The sequence below is a fragment of the Anomaloglossus baeobatrachus genome, chromosome 5 (genome assembly GCF_048569485.1).
Source record: "Anomaloglossus baeobatrachus isolate aAnoBae1 chromosome 5, aAnoBae1.hap1, whole genome shotgun sequence".
Classification (NCBI taxonomy): Eukaryota; Metazoa; Chordata; class Amphibia; order Anura; family Aromobatidae; genus Anomaloglossus; species Anomaloglossus baeobatrachus.
The window spans coordinates 452,896,734-452,908,660 of record NC_134357.1 but is presented as its reverse complement, the minus strand read 5'-3'; positions in this window follow the sequence as shown (position 1 = coordinate 452,908,660).

The window sequence follows — 11,927 nt, the reverse complement described above, 5'->3', positions numbered from 1 at the left end:
AGATACCATCATACAAGCTGGGTCCTCGCTACATCGGGCCGTTTAAGGTCCTCAGCAAGATCAATGAGGTCTCCTACAAGCTACAGCTCCCGGCCACGATGAGGATACCCAACTCATTCCACGTCTCCCTGCTCAAGCCGGTTATCCTTGGTCCCTTCTCCGCTGCTGCCAGTCCGGCTCCTCCACCTATTGCCGATGACGACATCTATGCGGTAAGGGATATCGTGGCCATGAAGACCGTACGAGGTCGACAGTTCTTCCTGGTGGACTGGGAGGGGTATGGTCCTGAGGATAGGTCCTGGGAGCCCAGGGAGAACGTAGGCACTCCTCTGATCCGTGCCTTCCTGTCCCGGTTGCGGGGAGGGGGGCGTGGGGGGGGGGGTACTGTCACGCTCCCCGGGTCCGTGGCCCCTCTCCCCGGGTCTCCTGCCCCGCTCCCCGGGTCCTCAGCCCCGCTCCCCGGCTCACCTGCCACGCTCCCCGATCTCCAGCCTTCGGTCCCCGTCCTTCCCAGGCCCCCTGGCCTCCGATCGCGGCGCCCGACGGCTTCCCAGGCCCTGGCTGGCTCCCCTGCGTCCTCTTCTCAGCCTCCCTTCCTGGCTTCTGGCACCCGGGCTGCGCGCATGCGCATTAGGGCGCGCGCGCGGTCACTGACCCTTTCTTAAAGGGCCAGCGTCCATTAACAGGAAATGAGGCTGAACAGGTACAGGGTATAAAGGGGTGTATTGTCCAAGGGGGCGGGGCCTGATCTTCGTGTTCCCTGAGCTAGGAGTCAGGTCTCCTGGTGTTACTGTGCTCGTACTCACCTATCTCTCTTTGTAGAGCCGTGCCTGCTTCGCCATCCAGTCTGCCGTATCCTGAACCCCGAACGCTGTCCATCTGCCATCCTGACAGTCCGCACCACCTCGGATCCCTGCGGTGACCCGTCTTCTTGCTCCCAAGGTTCCGGACCCCGCCTGACATCATCTCGGCTTCCGAACCTGAGCTGCGTCACCCGGACTACCACCCGTAACTCCGTAGTCCCAGGGACTTCTCCGCTATACCTGTGTGCAAGGACTGCTCTGCTGTTTCTAGTGCTCCAGCTGCCGGACTCTTTGCTACCATCTAGGAGTTCGGTCCAGTGGATCCACCTCCTGGGCCTGCCCGTACACCTGGCCGTGACAAATTGGCAGAACTCTTGAAACACCTCTGCTTCGAAAGCCGGGCCCTGATCGGTAAGCACCCTCTTCGGGTACCCGTGCGGCCGGCAAAAGTAAGCCTTTAATGCTCTAGCTGCGGTATGGCCGGTCAGATCTTTGACTGGGACAACCACCATGAATCTTGAATAGTGATCCACGATGGTCAGGGCGTAGGTGTACCCACTTTGGCTAGGGGCGAGCTTGATGTGGTCCAGGGCAACCAGCTCCAGCGGTTGATGGGTAATGATTGGTCGCAGAGGGGCCTTCTGGCTGGCTTCATCCCTTCTTCTCAGTGCACAGGGACCACACTCTCGGCACCAAGCCTCCACGGACTCTCGCATCCCACTCCAATAGAACTGCTCTCTCAATAGCATCAGCTTGTAAAACTGTGGGTACGTTAGCCTGGGGGACCACCAACTGGCGAACCTTCTCATGAGTCTACGGGTTGATTAGTTCCCGATACAGTTTCCCCTGACATAGGTGCAGCCGAGCTCGTTCCTTCCACAGCCGTTGGGCCTTGGGGGGAGCAGCAGGGTCCTTTCCAGCAGCACCTTGTTCGATCATGGTCTTGACCAAATGGACAGCAGGTGCTTGGTCTTGGGCTTCTTGCCATCCCTGACTGGGGAGCAGGTCCAAGCTCACCTGTTGCTGCTGGACATGCAACTTCTCAACCGGTGGCCGGTGGAACGCGGGCAACTCGATTTCTTCGAGGTCATCATCGTCTGACCCCCTTCCGACAGGTGGGGCATCCGGGATAGCGCGTCTGCGTTGGTGTTCTTGCGGCTGGCTCTGTACTTGATAGTGAAGTCATAGCTAGACAGCCTGGCCACCCACCGCTGCTCCAACGCGCCCAGCTTCGCAGTGTCCAGATGGGTTAACGGATTATTGTCCGTATAGGCGGTGAACTTGGCTGCTGCAAGGTAATGGCGGAACCGCTCGGTAATGGCCCACACCAGGGCTAGGAACTCCAGCTTAAAGGAGCTATAGTTCTCAGGGTTCCTTTCGGTGGGCCGGAGTTTTCTGCTGGCATAGGCGATCACCTTTTCCCTTCCGTTCTGGACCTGGGACAGGACGGCTCCCAAGCCCACATTACTGGCATCGGTGTAGAGGACGAATGGGAGGCTGTAGTCTGGGTACGCCAGGATTTCATCCCCGGTCAGGGCCGTCTTCAGCTGGTGGAAGGATTCTTCATGCTTCTCTTCGCACACCAACGGGGATCCCGGGGTTCTGCCACCTTTGGTCTGTCCCACGAGGAGATCTTGCATAGGCGCAGCCATCTTCATGTATCCCTTAATGAAGCGGCGGTAGTAGCCCACCAGGCCTAGGAACTGTCTCACCTCTCTCACCGTAGTTGGCCTCGGCCAGTCTTGAATGGCAGTGATCTTTTCGGGATCTGGGGCGACGCCTTCCGCTCCCACCACGTGTCCGATGTACTGCACCCTGAGCTTCAGTAGGTGACACTTAGAGGGCTTCAGTTTCATCCCATACTTGGCAACGGACGCAAACACTTCAGCCAGGTGCTCCAGGTGGGCCTCATACGTCTGGGAGTATACAATCACATCATCCAGATACAGCAAGACAGTTTCGAAGTTCAAATGTCTCAGGCAACACTCCATAAGCCGTTGGAAGGTCCCAGGGGCGTTGCACAGCCCGAACGGCATGCTTTTAAACTCACAGAGTCCCATCGGTGTAGCGAAGGCGGTCTTCTCACGGTCCTCCGGCGCAACTGCCACCTGCCAGTATCCGCTAGTGAGGTCAAGGGTAGAGAAGAAGTTAGTGGTCCTCAGTGCGGCTAGCGACTCTTCAATACGGGGTAGAGGATAGGCATCTTTATGTGTTATTTGTAGATTTGAGCGCGGTTCGAGGTTCTCCAGTTCGCGGCTCGAGTGATTTTGGGGGCTGTTCTAGATAGAACTAGAACTCGAGCTTTTTGCAAAAGCTCGATAGTTCTAGATACGTTCGAGAACGGTTCTTGTAGCAAAAAGACCAGCTAATTACTAGCTGGCTTTCCGCTGTAATAGTGTAAGTCACTCTGTGACTCACACTATTATAAAATTTCAGTGTATAGTGTGCGGGAACAGCGCATTCAGATCAGTGGTCGCCATTTTTTTTTTTCTCTTGTCTTCCTTCCCTAAGCGCGCGTGTAGTGGGGCGGGCCAGCATGTCAGCCAATCCCAGACACACACACAGCTAAGTGGACTTTTAGCCAGAGAAGCAACGGCATGTGTGATAGGATGTCCATGTCACAGGTCCCTACATTATAAAAACTGACATTTTCCTCCAGCATGCCATTATCTGCCTTCTGCGTCCTTGGTGTCAGTCACCGCTGGCGCAGCGCCTATCTCTGATACTGCTGTGTACGCTCTATACACAGCGCTGTACAGAATAGGGATAGCACTTTCTATCAGTCCTTTTAAGGGCTAATACCGGCAGGGTCAGAGCCATGGGTGACAGGTCCGTGAAAACAGAGTTTAACAGCTACACAAGATGACAGCGTCTGTGTAGCTAAGGTCAGGGATTTCCTCGCTGCATTTCCCCATTAGGAGGGATAGAAAGGCAGCCTTCCTTTCCTCTACCCAGAAACCCACAACCATGCCACTGTACCCTCCTGCCCTTTGCACACTCAAACTCATTGTTACTAAGCCATTATACTAGCAAACACTGAGTGAACTTAGTGGCATCCTAAAAGTGGCTGTTGGACTTCTGTATTGTCCCACTAGTGCAAAGATATTTGCAGCACGTCTGCCTGCATTGCACACTCAAACTCATTGTTACTAAGCCATTATACTAGCAAACACTGAGTGAACTTAGTGGCATCATAAAAGTGGCTGTTGGACTTCTGTATTGTCCCACTAGTGCAAAGATATTTGCAGCACGTCTGCCTGCATTGCACACTCAAACTCACTGTTACTAAGCCATTATACTAGCAAACACTGAGTGAACTTAGTGGCATCCTAAACGTGGCTGTTGGACTTCTATATTGTCCCACTAGTGCAAAGATATTTGCAGCACGTCTGCCTGCATTGCACACTCAAACTCATTGTTACTAAGACATTATAATACCAAAAATTGAGTAAACTTAGTGGCATACAAGAAGTGGCTGTTGTACGCCATTAGTGACCCACTGGTGCAAATCTATGTGCAGCACCTCTGCATGACACTCTCCTGCTCTGTTTTTAATAAGCTATAATGATAGCAAAAAATGCTGCCATTTAGTGGCATACAAGAACTGGTTGTTGGACTTCTGTATTGTCCCACTAGTGCAAAGATATTTGCACCACGTCTGCCTGCATTGCACACTCAAACTCATTGTTACTAAGCCATTATACTAGCAAACACTGAGTGAACTTAGTGGCATCCTAAAAGTGGCTGTTGGACTTCTGTATTGTCCCACTAGTGCAAAGATATTTGCAGCACGTCTGCCTGCATTGCACACTCAAACTCATTGTTACTAAGCCATTATACTAGCAAACACTGAGTGAACTTAGTGGCATCCTAAACGTGGCTGTTGGACTTCTGTATTGTCCCACTAGTGCAAAGATATTTGCAGCACGTCTGCCTGCATTGCACACTCAAACTCATTGTTACTAAGCCATTATACTAGCAAACACTGAGTGAACTTAGTGGCATCCTAAATGTGGCTGTTGGACTTCTGTATTGCCCCACTAGTGAAAAGATATTTGCAGCACGTCTGCCTGCATTGCACACTCAAACTCATTGTTAGTCAGACATTATAATACCAAAATTGAGTAAACTTAGTGGCATACAAGAAGTGGCTGTTGTACTCCATTAGTGCCCCACTGGTGCAAATCTATGTGCAGCACCTCTGCATGATACTCTCCTGCTCTGTTTTTAATAAGCTATAATGATAGCAAAAAATGCTGCCATTTAGTGGCATACAAGAACTGGCTGTTGGACTTCTGTATTGTCCCACTAGTGCAAAGATATTTGCAGCACGTCTGCCTGCATTGCACACTCAAACTCATTGTTACTAAGCCATTATACTAGCAAACACTGAGTGAACTTAGTGGCATCCTAAACGTGGCTGTTGGACTTCTGTATTGTCCCACTAGTGCAAAGATATTTGCAGCACGTCTGCCTGCATTGCACACTCAAACTCATTGTTACTAAGACATTATACTAGCAAACACTGAGTGAACTTAGTGGCATCCTAAACGTGGCTGTTGGACCTTTGTATTGTCCCACTAGTGCAAAGATATTTGCAGCACGTCTGCCTGCATTGCACACTCAAACTCATTGTTACTAAGACATTATACTAGCAAACACTGAGTGAACTTAGTGGCATCCTAAACGTGGCTGTTGGACCTCTGTATTGTCCCACTAGTGCAAAGATATTTGCAGCACGTCTGCCTGCATTGCACACTCAAACTCATTGTTACTAAGACATTATAATACCAAAAATTGAGCAAACTTAGTGGCATACAAGAAGTGGCTGTTGTACTCCATTAGTGACCCACTGGTGCAAATCTATGTGCAGCACCTCTGCATGACACTCTCCTGCTCTGTTTTTAATAAGCTATAATGATAGCAAAAAATGCTGCCATTTAGTGGCATACAAGAACTGGCTGTTGGACTTCTGTATTGTCCCACTAGTGCAAAGATATTTGCAGCACGTCTGACTGCCTTGCACACTCAAACTCACTGTTACTAAGCCATTATACTAGCAAACACTGAGTGAACTTAGTGGCATCATAAACGTGGCTGTTGGACTTCTGTATTGTCCCACTAGTGCAAAGATATTTGCAGCACGTCTGCCTGCATTGCACACTCAAACTCATTGTTACTAAGCCATTATACTAGCAAACACTGAGTGAACTTAGTGGCATCCTAAACGTGGCTGTTGGACTTCTGTATTGTCCCACTAGTGCAAAGATATTTGCAGCACGTCTGCCTGCATTGCACACTCAAACTCATTGTTACTAAGCCATTATACTAGCAAACACTGAGTGAACTTAGTGGCATCCTAAAAGTGGCTGTTGGACTTCTGTATTGTCCCACTAGTGCAAAGATATTTGCAGCACGTCTGCCTGCATTGCACACTCAAACTCATTGTTACTAAGCCATTATACTAGCAAACACTGAGTGAACTTAGTGGCATCCTAAACGTGGCTGTTGGACTTCTGTATTGCCCCACTAGTGAAAAGATATTTGCAGCACGTCTGCCTGCATTGCACACTCAAACTCATTGTTAGTAAGACATTATAATACCAAAAATTGAGTAAACTTAGTGGCATACAAGAAGTGGCTGTTGTACTCCATTAGTGCCCCACTGGTGCAAATCTATGTGCAGCACCTCTGCATGATACTCTCCTGCTCTGTTTTTAATAAGCTATAATGATAGCAAAAAATGCTGCCATTTAGTGGCATACAAGAACTGGCTGTTGGACTTCTGTATTGTCCCACTAGTGCAAAGATATTTGCAGCACGTCTGCCTGCATTGCACACTCAAACTCATTGTTACTAAGCCATTATACTAGCAAACACTGAGTGAACTTAGTGGCATCCTAAACGTGGCTGTTGTACCTCTGTATTGTCCCACTAGTGCAAAGATATTTGCAGCACGTCTGCCTGCATTGCACACTCAAACTCATTGTTACTAAGACATTATAATACCAAAAATTGAGTAAACTTAGTGGCATACAAGAAGTGGCTGTTGTACTCCATTAGTGACCCACTGGTGCAAATCTATGTGCAGTACCTCTGCATGACACTCTCCTGCTCTGTTTTTAATAAGCTATAATGATAGCAAAAAATGCTGCCATTTAGTGGCATACAAGAACTGGCTGTTGGACCTCTGTATTGTCCCACTAGTGCAAAGATATTTGCACCACGTCTGCCTGCATTGCACACTCAAACTCATTGTTACTAGAGTTGAGCGCGGTTCTAGGTTCGAGGTTCTCCAGTTCTAGGCTCGAGTGATTTTTGGGCCTGTTCTAGATCGAACTAGAACTCGAGCTTTTTGCAAAAGCTCGATAGTTCTAGAAACGTTCGATAATGGTTCTAGCAGCAAAAAAACAGCTAATTCCTAGCTGGCTTTCCGCTGTAATAGTGTAAGTCACTCTGTGACTCACACTATTATGAAATTTCAGTGTATAGTGTGCGTGAACAGCGCCTTCAGATCACTGCTGTTTGTATAATGGCGATCGCCATTTTTTTTTTTTTTCCTTGTCTTCCTTCCCTAAGCGCGCGCGTCTTGTGGGGCGGGCCAGCATGTCAGCCAATCCTAGACACACACACAGCTAAGTGGACTTTTAGCCAGAGAAGCAACGGCATGTGTGATAGGATGTCCATGTCACATGTCCCTGCATTATAAAACCGGACATTTTCCTCCAGGACGCCATTATCTCTTCTGCGTCCTTGGTGTCAGACATCACTGGCGCAGCTCCGTCCTGAGTCCTATCGCCGATACTGCTGTATGCGCTCCATACACAGCGCTGGACAGCTTAGGGATAGCACTTTCCATAAGTCCTTTTAAGGGCTCGTACCGGCAGGGTCAGAGCCATAGGTGACAGGTCCTGAAAACAGAGACAGCGTCTGTGTAGCTAAGGTCAGGGATTTAGTCGCTGCATTTCCCCATTAGGAGGGAATAGAAAGGCAGGCTTCCATTCCTCTACCCAGAGCCCCACAACCCTGGCACTGTACCCTCCTGTCCTCTGCACACTCCAACTCATTATAACTAAGCCATTATACTAGCAAACACTCAGTGTACCTAGTGGCATCCTAAACGTGGCTATTGAACTTTTGTCTAGTCCCACTAGTGCAAAGACATTTGCAGCACCTCTACCTGCATTGCACACTCCAACTCATTATAACTAAGCCATTATACTAGCAAACACTCAGTGTACCTAGTGGCATCCTAAACGTGGCTATTGGACTTTTGTCTAGTCCCACTAGTGCAAAGACATTTGCAGCACCTCTACCTGCATTGCACACTCCAACTCATTATAACTAAGCCATTATACTAGCAAACACTCAGTGTACCTAGTGGCATCCTAAACGTGGCTATTGGACTTTTGTCTAGTCCCACTAGTGCAAAGACATTTGCAGCACCTCTACCTGCATTGCACACTCCAACTCATTATAACTAAGCCATTATACTAGCAAACACTCAGTGTACCTAGTGGCATCCTAAACGTGGCTATTGGACTTTTGTCTAGTCCCACTAGTGCAAAGACATTTGCAGCACCTCTACCTGCATTGCACACTCCAACTCATTATAACTAAGCCATTATACTAGCAAACACTCAGTGTACCTAGTGGCATCCTAAACGTGGCTATTGGACTTTTGTCTAGTCCCACTAGTGCAAGGACATTTGCAGCACCTCTACCTGCATTGCACACTCCAACTCATTATAACTAAGCCATTATACTAGAAAACACTCAGTGTACCTAGTGGCATCCTAAACGTGGCTATTGGACTTTTGTCTAGTCCCACTAGTGCAAAGACATTTGCAGCACCTCTACCTGCATTGCACACTCCAACTCATTATAACTAAGCCATTATACTAGCAAACACTCAGTGTACCTAGTGGCATCCTAAACGTAGCTATTGGACTTTTGTCTAGTCCCACTAGTGCAAAGACATTTGCAGCACCTCTACCTGCATTGCACACTCCAACTCATTATAACTAAGCCATTATACTAGCAAACACTCAGTGTACCTAGTGGCATCCTAAACGTGGCTATTGGACTTTTGTCTAGTCCCACTAGTGCAAAGACATTTGCAGCACCTCTACCTGCATTGCACACTCCAACTCATTATAACTAAGCCATTATACTAGCAAACACTCAGTGTACCTAGTGGCATCCTAAACGTGGCTATTGGACTTTTGTCTAGTTCCACTAGTGCAAAGACATTTGCAGCACCTCTACCTGCATTGCACACTCCAACTCATTATAACTAAGCCATTATACTAGCAAACACTCAGTGTACCTAGTGGCATCCTAAACGTGGCTATTGGACTTTTGTCTAGTCCCACTAGTGCAAAGACATTTGCAGCACCTCTACCTGCATTGCACACTCAAACTCATTATAACTAAGCCATTATACTAGCAAATACTCAGTGTACCTAGTGGCATCCTAAACGTGGCTATTGGACTTTTGTCTAGTCCCACTAGTGCAAAGACATTTGCAGCACCTCTACCTGCATTGCACACTCCAACTCATTATAACTAAGCCATTATACTAGCAAACACTCAGTGTACCTAGTGGCATCCTAAACGTGGTTATTGGACTTTTGTCTAGTCCCACTAGTGCAAAGACATTTGCAGCACCTCTACCTGCATTGCACACTCCAACTCATTATAACTAAGCCATTATACTAGCAAACACTCATTGTACCTAGTGGCATTCTAAACGTGGCTATTGGACTTTTGTCTAGTCACACTAGTGCAAAGACATTTGCAGCACCTCTACCTGCATTGTACACTCCAACTCATTATAACTAAGCCATTATACTAGCAAACACTCAGTGTACCTAGTGGCATCCTAAACGTGGCTATTGGACTTTTGTCTAGTCCCACTAGTGCAAAGACATTTGCAGCACCTCTACCTGCATTGCAGACTCGAACTCATTATAACTAAGCCATTATACTAGCAAACACAGCAGGCATGTCAGTGCATGTTTGATATGCTGGTGGCAGAGGATGGGTCCGCCTCAGCAGAAGAATCTGAGTAAGGCAGCGGAGCACCGTTGTCCAGTCCCCGTTGGGACCACAAGTGTGTTTAAAAGTTTGATGAAAAATGAAAAATGATTACCGAACAGTAACCTGATTGTCAACTGTGATTCAAACCGGCCGTTGCCGGCACCGTTGTCCCCGTGGGGACCGTTTGAAAAGTTTTGCAAGAGGAACTGCTCATGGACAAGCCCATGAACTTGCAGGGCAACCACAAACGTTAAGTGGCTTGTAAATAAGTTGTGTTACCGTTACCGTTTCTGCATTTACCGCCTCCGGAGAGGCAGGTTGGAGGGAGGGCCCACAGCAGAGCAGGCTGGGGCCCAGCCACCACAGGAACCGGTGGCTACCCTCTGGAAGGGAAGGACAGATCCCGCTCGGGTAACTTGTGCTGGACTGGGGTCAAGGGGTGCTGCCTGGGCTTTAGGGGCAGCATCAGGGCCAGGTTGCTTGGGTGGGAGAGAGCGGAAACCGTAACCGTACACTGTTAGCAACGTTTAAGAACTGAACCTCCAGATGTGGGATGATGTCATAACTTGTAAATATGTTACCGTTTTTTTTTTTTATCTTTACAGAAAAACAAAAGGAAAATAAAACCGGTTTTGGACGGGCAGCCCGAGGACGGTCTGCGTTTTGCTAAGGGGGAATGTGACGCCCTGGGCAAGCCAGGGGTCACAGGTCACAACATCACATGCACCCCACATTCCCTGCAGGAACATCCAAGCTAACCCAAAATCCTTGTTGCCTTCCTCCAGGGGCTGATGTCCACACCAGGGGGTGGGCCAGGCGGTTGGCTCCGCCCACCGAGGAGTTCACAGCCCTGGAGGCGGGAGAACCAGGCAGTGCAGTTTAGGAGGAGGAGGTAGAAGGAAGTGGTAAAGGAGCTAAGGAGAGAAGATGAAGTGACAGAAAAGTGAGAGTAGTAAAGCCTGAAGTTGGTCCGGGTGTGTGCCCCGGACTGAGACAGCAAGGTCAGCAGACGGCGGTGATAGTCTGCAGGGGGACTGCTCGGAGGTTGCTGGAAGGACCGCGGACGGGTGGTGACCCGGCGGTACCGGAGCAATATACGAAGAACAGTCAGCACCAGGGCAGGGGCCTTTCGGATCCCGGCAAGGCTAGGAGTCGCCATAATTTGCCAAATCTGTCAGTGAAGGGGACCTCTGTCTCCTAACAACCAAGTCCCGATTGAAGGCAACAGCCCGACCGTGAAGGGGAGACACCGCCACCGCCAGGGCACCAGTTTCCCAGGGCCAGCGCCTGCGGGCAAAGTAGGGCTCCTTCGGCCCAGATTGAAGCCGAGGAGTGGGTAACCGGTGGGGACCCATCGCTACCAAGAGACTTTACATAGGTGCAGGGAAGAGACCGTCACCGCTAACTGCAGGGAACCGCAGCACCGTAACCGTCCGAGGGACCCGTCCAACCAGCCGTTTGTTTACCGAGAACTGTGTCGTGTTTACTGGCTGAGTGAGTACCTCCGTGCCGTGCGGCACAGCGCTGCCCCTACGCCCCTGCACCTCCACAAGCCCCATACCCGCCTGTCCACCAAGCCAACCCCATCACTGGGCCCCGGGACCACTAACACCCCTACCCACGGAGCGGCAAACCAACAACTGGCTGCTCCATACCACCACTCCCGGGATCCCCACACAGAGCAGCGGTGATGTCCACTTAATCACCACAACCGTGGGTGGCGTCACGGACAATAAACTATCCCAAAACTCCAATTCCCCTTTTCACTCACGGGCGAGGAGCGCCGCTCGAGTCCCCGGGATCCGGCCCATCGCTCGAGCCACCGAGCAGCGGCAGGCCGCAGCAGCCGCGGCAGCCGGACCCGAACAGAGGGAGAGCGCCGCGTCCCCTCCTCCGCCCGCGACACCTCCACCAGCATTCACAAATCCTACATACATCTTGCACCACACCTGTCAGGCACACCAGTGGGCTGCTTAAGCAGGAATAGGGCCACCCACCTAGGGGTCAGGCAGGGAGGTGGGAGATGAAAAGCAGTGGTAGCGCTCAAACTGTGAGGCACTTTGAGGAAGCTGGGAGTTGTAG